Genomic DNA, 8,841 nt, shown 5'->3' with positions numbered 1-8,841 from the left:
GCAAGCCCCCCGCCAGCCAGCCCCCCCAGCTGCCCTGTGCCAGTCCTCGGGAAAGCCCCCCGCCAGTGGAGGAGGCATGCACCGGCCAGGTTTGCAGCGTATTTGCTGGGGGGGGGGGCGGGGGGGCACAGCCGCATTGGGCGAGGGAACCACGAAACGCCCGTGCGGTGCTGGCGGCTGTTGCGGGACGGAAGCGGAACGGAACCAGGGAGGACGCGCCCAGGCGAGAGGCGCTCCGCACGTCCGCGGTGGTCGCGCCCCGCCTGCGCAGCGGTCCCAGGCGAGCGCCCGCCGCCAGCGAGTGAGGAACAGGCGCATGGCGGGTCCCAGAGAGGCGCCCCGCGCCCAGGGAGCATGCGCTGCAGTGCCCGGGCGCGGGGGCCGGCGCGCAGGGAGGGACCCGGGAGGCCGCCCCGCCGCGCCCCGGTTGCGCCTTCCCGGAGGACGGGCCCGAGGGGTGACCCAGCCCTGGCGGCGCCCGCCCTCGCCCGCCCCGCTTACCTGCAGGATCTTGCTCATCTTGCCCAGCTGGAGCATGAACTCGTCCGTGCAGGCGATGCCCGACGGGGAGTGCCCGCCCCCGACCACTTTCACCTTCTTGCTCTTCTGCCTGGCCAGGTCCAGGATCTGCGGAGACACCGACCGCACGCCTGTGTGCCGGACCCGCCCTGGCCCGGCTCCCCTGGGGTTCGACCCCGCGGGAGTTTGGCGCCCGCTCTGGCGATTCCGGCCAGCGGGGCCCGTGGCCGCAGGGCAGTGCCGTCCGGCGTCTCGGGACGCCACGCGCTCGAGGGGGGCTGCTGTGGCGCACGCGAGGCCCGGAAGAGAGAGCCGGGGTGCTCCAGCTTTCTGCACCCCACCCCGCTGAAGAAAGCAGGGCTCTTTAAGAATCCCCACCTCGAAAACTGCTAGGTTTTGAATTCTGATAATGAAGATGTCACTCTTTATTGCATAAGGGCTTTACCTTTACATATGTGTTTTATATGTTTTTAGCTTTATCTTTTTTGTAAGCTCCTTGAGACTACAGTAGTAGGTGGCATATTGCGTAATGAAAGTATAAATAAATCAATATGCACAACTTCTGAAAAGCACAATTCAAAGTGTGCATTTTTAAAAGTACACTTTTCCTAACACAAGGGGACTAACAATGTGAAAGGGGTGCAGAAGGCAAGGAGATGCCAGGGGTGCCTTTACACCCCCTTCCTTTTCCAGTATTGCCCTGTTCTAAGGAAAAATAGGGACACTTGTCTGGCTGGAGACGGTGGGATCTGGCCAGCCTCTTAGGAACAGGCCATGGTTGTGATGAGTTGGATCGGGCTGGACGGAAGCCTTTATTTCTTTAAAATATTCTTGTGTTCAGAGCATTTCCAGGAAAGACTCCCGATTCCTCCCCCACCGCTAAGCAGACTTCAGCCAGAATGCCCAGAATAAAAGGCCTAATCGAGAAGCCCAATGGAAGGCAAGGGGATTTTGCAAATTCCAGGCACGAAGATCCCTCGCCTTTGTGCTGATTGGCCAACTGGGCAGTCTTCGTGGACTTTGATTCCCCTTAAATTTTCCAACATGCCTGTCAATGAATCACACGCAGAGACAAGGCCGCCGAAAGTCTTTGCTGCGGTTACTATTTCGGTGTTCTGCCTGGTCAGCCATTCCCTCCGTGGTGCGGTCAGAGCCCTTCTTGGACTGCAGATCTCAGCCAACGTGGGGAAAGAGAGGTGCCGGGGTGGGGGGTGACCCTCTGCGTGCTCGGACAGGGAGAATTCTGCCCCACAGCCGCCCAGCTGGGAGCTGCAGGCCTTCCCCTACCTGGACATACGCAGGCAAGCACTCCATGGGCGCGCCTGGGAGCCTGCAGTGGGAATCGGGTGCTTTGACCTGCCTGCCTCCAGGTGGACCGTGCCGCCCTCCTCGTCCTCCTGCACAGGAGCCTCGGAGATGGTCTGCATTGGTCAAGTCCAAGCAGACGATTCCCAAACCCGTGGGCACCCCCAGTGCCTCCTCCACGTACCTCTTTGATCTCATCCACGGTGGTTGGCTGGAAATACTGTTCCGGAGAGGAGCCGTAGGTCTTGGCCCAGTTCTGAAACCGGACTCCTCCTTCGCCGTGTACCTGATCCGCGAAGAGACGGGAAAGGAACCACCTTCAGGGAAGTCCCAGGGCAAGGGGAGGCGCTGGCCAGTTCCTGCTTCACGGCTTTGGTATGAGCGCTTCTCCCTAGAATTCTTTATTTAATCTGCATAAGCCGCCTTTCCCCCCTTACGATTACTCTGACCCTTGTGGGCCTCAGAGGTAATTCACGCAGTACGAAAACGAGGGGGCAGTGCTTCCGGGCCCACCGAGCTGAGCCTTCTCCACGCAGGACCAGCTGTCCCTGCCCGGCCTCTCCATCGCTCAGGCAAAGGGGCGCCTGCCGGACCTTGGGGAGCATCCTGCTCCAGAATCGGGGGAGAGCACCTTCCCCCTCTCGAGGCCTCCTGCAGCTCCCTTGGAGGAAAGCTGCAGCCGTTGGCCGGAGCGCCCAGGCAGGTTCCTCCACCTGATGCCGTGTTACCCTGGCAGAGGGGCAACCCATGTGGTTGCCCACTCCCCACGGCCTGTGGCCACCAAGGGAGCCATCCGGAGGTTCCTCCCAGCCCTGCGAACGGGGACCCTCCCTGACTCGATGGAGTTTCTGCTGGTGAGGGAGTTGACCCCCCCCATCGTGCCGGGGGCCTTTGCCTGCTTTCCCCACCCAGCACCCGCCGGAACGGGGCTGCAGCCAGTGGCTCTGGCCGATGCCCCAGAGCAGCAAGGGCTGCTGGGAGAGGCTGTTTCACGCAAGACTGGCAAGGCTGAGGGAGGCAGAGGTCCTCGCAGGCTTCGTTCAGGAGGCAGCGTCCTTCCGGGAAGGCGACTGGCCCGCCAGTCCCCCTAGCCCCGAGGGGCACTTCAGAGCTTATTTTTATTTATTTATTTATTTATCGATTTATATCCTGCCTTTTTCCTACAAAGGGCTCAAGGCAGCTTACACCATTCTCCTCCTCCATCTTATCCCCACAACAACAGCCCTGTGAGGTGGGTTGTGCTGAGAGTCTGTGACTGGCCCAAAGCCACCCAGTGGGCTCTATGGCTGAGCGGGGACTAGAACCCAGATCGCCTGCCAGTCGCGGCCTGGGGGAATTGGGTCACGGCTGCGTGACACAGCTCAGCGCCTGCGGGCACCGCTGGCTTGGCTGTGGGAAGGCACGCCTGCCGCTGGGTTTTGCATTTTCCCCCTTGCTCCTCCCGGGAAGACCCGGCAGCGCCGGACGCATCACGCCGCCCGGCGGGACCCCTCGGACGCCCGCAGACCCAGCGGTGGGCAAGCGCTTTGCACGCGGAAAGCCCTGCACTCGATCCTCGCAGCTCCGTGGCCTGCAAGGCTGCTGCCAGCCAGGGGCTGCAATACTAGCCAGGATGGAGGGAGAGGCTGAGCAAGGAGGCGAGAGCTTCCTCGCCCCCCATTCAACCCATTTTCAGCCCCCTCCTGGCCTGTCTCCCCTCCCCCGGCCAGTCCAGCGAGCTTGCACATCTCCTGGGATCTCTGAGCTCCTCAGATGAAGGCATCACTTTCTCCCCGTCTTACCATAGTGTGCGGCGTCTTTGAACCTCCAAAGGAAGATTTTGCAAGATTTCCTCCTCCTCAGTAGGGCCCGGCCTGCACGGGGGGTGCAGAGACCGCGAAGTGTCCCCGGCCAGAGGCAGAGACGAGTTTCAGGACTGGAGCACGAGCGCGAGGAGGCAAAGGGTGTTGTCTGTCTCGCGGTGTCAGGAGGGCATCTCTCCAGGGAAGGAAGGGTTAATGAATAACTGAAGTGGTGCTGCCTGGGCGCAGAAGCCCCCGGGCTGGGACCTTGGCGAGGCTGCCTTGCCAAGAGGGCATTCTTTGGGCGAGGAGAGGAAGCTGCAACGCAAATCCACTTAAACGTTTGTGGCGACCAATTCGGGATTAATTTTGTCAGTATTAGTAGGCTGATAAAGCGGACAGACACGCAGACCCCTTCATTTCAATGGCTCTGCTCTAAGGAGAAGCAATTTTGGGTGCTGGCCTGTATTTTAAAGCAGCCTCCCCCACCCTGCTGCCTCCAATGTCCACACAGGCTGGGAATGATGGGAGCTGTGGTCAGTCTCATCTGGAGGGCTCCAGGTTGGGGAAGGCTGCTCTGGAGTCATGCATTCACCCGTTTTGCTCTTTGTCCCTGCCCAGAATCCTGCCTTTGCCGGCCTTGTTCATCCCTGGCCCAGAACTTGCTTTCTTCGCATGTACGGTTCTGACTTCAGGGTTACCCTGGCAGAGTTGGTCTCCTGCTTACTTTCTGCGGAAAGAGTTTAGGATTAAAAGGTTTTTGCTCACACCCACCACCAGGCTACAGAGTTTTTAAAAGTTTTGTCTGCAAAAACGTTGCAATTTGTAATTTATGAGTAAAAGATCAAAGCCCATAGACCATTCAGTGCTGTTGTGACAAAGCACATCAATAAACCAATTAAAAAGAGAAAAAGGTTGCTGGCTGAAGGATACCTTCCCTGGATTTCCCTGAAATTAATTCCTCTTCTGCAACAAGCCAAACAGAAGAGAAAGAGCTTCGTCTTCCCTGCGAGTCCCAGTATTCACTCTTGAGACTCTGACACCAACCGCTCACAAAGAGGCAGTCTGCACCTGTAGGAGCACTCCTCCTCACATGGAGGCAGCCATCACCTCCTGGGCCAGTTGAGGTCGGTGGCCCCCTGGACAGTGGGCAGTGTATCCACTCCAGGTGGCAGCCTGAACTGTCAAGAACTGGCCACGGCGCAGAATCAGCACCATGGGTAGCTCCTTTCAAGTTCTGGCTGGAAACCAGAGTGGATACGCTGCCTCACCGGCCTTGCAGTCCCGGTCTCCTCTAATTCCTGCTAGTCCTCCAAGCCGGAAGGGGCAAGGATCCAACACAGAAGGGCTCACAGAAACCTGTCCAAGCACTTGGCCAATGTCCCCAAGCTGCGCCAAATGAAACTCTACCAAAAAATAGCACCAGCTGCGCTCCGGAGACCTCACTTGATTCAGTGCTGTGGAACTGGAGTCTTTTTGCCTGTGAATGCAAGAAATTTTTATCCTCCTACATATATTATCCTGCATGTTTTAACTAAGATTTCGATTCAGCTAAGAACTCCCTCAAGAGCAGGATAATTATCAGTGCTTCCTGCGTGAATAATGTGGCACGATCAGGCACCAGTTTACTCCTCGAGGAGAATTCAGGGCCCAAGAACTACCCACCAATTAGTTGGGTTCAGACGGCAGGACAGCCCTACACTCATGGGCTGAGCCTGGGTTAATAGAGAACCAAGGGGCATTGCTGGCCTGTGGGTTCTCTTATTATCTGAACCCAGCTAAGAAACCAGGATCGACAAGCCACGGTTCATTACCCAGCTAGGAAACCAGGATCGACAAGCCACGGTTCATTACCCAGCTAGGAAACCAGGATCGACAAGCCACGGTTCATTACCCCGATTTCTCTGCATTTACATGACATGCATTTCCACAACAGCAGCAAAGCGGGGTCAGTGATGCCCCACAGACCTGCTGGGGTGCGGTGCTTCGGGACCGGCCTTCTGCACAGGGTGTCTGGGCGCATCTGCACCTTTTCGGTCTCCAGAATCGGACCTGCAGCCGCAGCACTGCTTTCCTAGGTTTTTGTCACGGCCGCACGCAGTCCGGGGTGGGGCCCTGGTGAGCCTGCCTTGGGGAACTCGGGGTGGCTCACGGGCACAAAGGAAGCCAGGGCCAAATGTGTCCCAGGAGGGGAAATGTGCGGGTGCACGTCCTTCGTAGGACCTGCCCTTGTCCTCGGGACTTTGGCCCTTGTCCTCAACCTCGTCTGAGCCGCATCTGCCGTCTCCAAGTTGGAGGAAAGGGAAGGGAGAAGACCGCCCCCCCCGGGGGCCACTCCGCACTGCACCCTCCTGACTCGCTTGGCCAGCAATGCTTCACGGACCTGCTGTGAATGTTCAACCAAGAAGTGAAAAAGTCGCCAGAGGTCACCATTCGCAAACCCTTGGCCGCCTCTTGCCACTGCTTAGCAACCACATCCCATAATAACTTGGCAGTCTGAGTCCTGGGCTCCTAGGAAGCACCTCCTGACTGTTAGGACCCTGAGGGTGTGGAATGGGCTTCCACAGGAGGTGGATGAGGCCCCATCGTGGGGGGGGGATGTTCAAGGGCAGGCTGGACGTGCACATGAATTCAGTTTCATCAAAGTGTGGGGGGGATTCTAGCAGAGGCAAAGGGGCTGCCCCGAAACGAATCTCTTGCTGCCGGTGACAACGCCTCGGGAGACGCATGCCGGCCTTTCAGCACAGGGAGAAAGGCTGCAGGGACGCTGGGGCCCCGTGTTCGGGGGAGCAGGCAAGGGGACAGGAAAAGGGGTGGGGGGCCCCAGACCCGAAGCACACAAGCCACGGGCATGGAGGGGTGTGTGCAGCTGGGGGGCAGCAGATCGCCGCGACGCTGGTGGAACGGGGCAGCGAGGTGTGTGAGCTGCAGCGCTGGCCTCCCTCGCTCGGGGTGGTCAAATCCTGCACTAACCGGCCCCGGGGCTGGGGAGCATCCTGCCCTCCCCAGCTTAAGCCAGAGGCCAAAGCTCAGCTGAGATATGGTCTGGTTCGTCACAGTGTGGGTAAAAGCCTCAGCGTGGCTGTCAGCCTGGGACGGATCGCCCGGTTCAGAGTCCCCCTAAATTCCCAGAGGGCGACAGGCGCACTGACACCCTAAGGCGTCACCACTGGCCGATGCCGAGGGGGGTGGCGGGGGGTGGGGGAGGCTGCCGGAGCTACCGGCCGGCCGGCGGGCGGGCGATTCGGCTCCTGGCTCCAGCCACGCGCATGGCGCCCATGCGTTGCCGCCAGTGGCGCAACTCGGACATCTCAGAGCCGAGGCTTTGTGGGGAGGGGGCTTAGGTGGCGGGTGCAGTTAGCTCTGCGGTGCTGCAGGTAACCCCCCGCCCCCCCTCAAATCGGCTTTTGCCCTCCTGATATTTTGGACTCTGAGCGAAACAAAGCAAAACTAAACCCATTTGCAGCCCCCCTTAAAAGGAGTCACTCAGAGCATGTTCAGCTTAGCGCTGGCCTCTTAGACCCCCCCAGGATCACAGGGGCCCGGTGCAGCTTTCCCTGGAGCACCACTTGGGAGCAGCTGCGGATGCATTTACCCCGCCGTGGCTTGTGAAGGTTTCTTTTGAACATTCTCAGATTTGTAATTGCATTTGAAAAAACACTGGCTTTGAAAACGTGCGCTTTAAAATGAAATTGTTGTGCGCTTTCAAATGAACGGTTGTGGGTGCAGGTGTCACACCTTAGTGCTGGTGATGTCCCAACACTGCTGGTCCCCGTCCCCCGTCCCCCCGGATGCTTGTGAGTGAGCTCCATTTTTGCGGGCCAGAATCCTGCGTTTTAAGGAAAATCCTAAAATGAGCGTTTGCATGCCGGCCCACCTGGCCCAGGTGTAGAATACGTTTCGGATAGGAAGGGGGTGGCGATCGCAAGGGCAAAAGCCGTTCTGGCCCACCTCTTGAGCCCGGCCCGGCTTGCCCCGTCCTACCCGAGCTGCTCCCAGGGGCTCAACGAGGTGGGACTCAGGCTGGTTTATTTATTTATTTTAGGACCGGTGGGGTTTTGATGTTTGCAAACCACCCAGAGGGCCCTCTGGGCTATTGGGGTGGTACATAAATACAATCGGTCAATCGATCAATCAATCCGTTGTCCCTGAAGCACCTCCGAAAAGACTGACGAAAGGTGCATGGCACATGCCAATGTACACGTGATGGATGGAGGGGCAAATTAATAAGGGGGGACACCTAGAAAAATAAGGGCAACCGAAAGGGGCGTTCCATGTGCCCAGGAGTGACTCGGTGGCTGAGCCTCGGACAGGGCCTGCTCGGCTTCGTCTCTTCAGCCACGGCTCCGGAGGAAACTGGCATTCGCAGATGCGCCTCCTTTTCTGCAGCAGCGGGGCTGTTGGCTGATAGGGGCGGCCTGCGAGCTAATGAAGGAGCGTTGCAGTCGGCCAGATAAGAGGCGGCAGAAAGGGGCATCTTCCGAGCGTGGCTGCGGGTCGATTCGCTGCGGCATCTTCCCGTGGGCTGGAACCCTTTCCCTGCATCAGCCCCCGGGCCCCGCAGTTCCCGCCAGGAGAATGTCTCCCTTTGATTGTTCCCCGCTCCCCACCTCTCCAGCGCTCCGAGAAGCATTGCGCTTCTTTTATCTATCTTGTGTTCTGCATCTCGCCTGCAGAAAAACAAATATGATTTGCTCTCGGGTAGGGCGGGCACGGAGATACGGAAATGTCACGGTGTCCTGCGGTGCACAGAACGAGGACGGAGAACTTCTGCATGGTTCTGAAATGGCGCTTTGATTGGGAGATTGCTTGGCTCCGGGCTTCTTAAAGGCGAGGAGTCTCCCTTCCGTGTAAGGAAGACAGACAACCCCCCCCCCCGATTATTAGCTACTAATTCTGTTTTGAGCCAGATAAATGAGCAGAACGGCCACTCGATGTCTGAAAATCAGCGCTTTTCTTCTCTGGATGTTTGAGATCAAGTCTGGAGGAAGGGAAGCCTGGACATAGAGACATAGAAAGAGAGCGAGTCAGAAGGGGCCTCCTGGGCCATCTAGTCTGACCCCCGGCTCCAGCCGGCTCCACTCACGACATGCCCACCATGTGCACGTCCAGCCTGTCCTTGAACACCCACACTGATGGGGCCTCAACGACCTCCCGTGGAAGCCCATTCCATGCCCTCGGGGTCCTGACTGTCAGGAAGTGCCAGGGTCCTGGGTGATCTCTCCATAAAACTGCT

This window comes from Varanus komodoensis, unplaced genomic scaffold (assembly GCF_004798865.1).
Source record: "Varanus komodoensis strain SLA01 unplaced genomic scaffold, ASM479886v1 scaffold64, whole genome shotgun sequence".
Classification (NCBI taxonomy): Eukaryota; Metazoa; Chordata; class Lepidosauria; order Squamata; family Varanidae; genus Varanus; species Varanus komodoensis.
The sequence above is the reverse complement of the archived record's forward strand: the minus strand, read 5'-3'. Positions refer to the sequence as shown.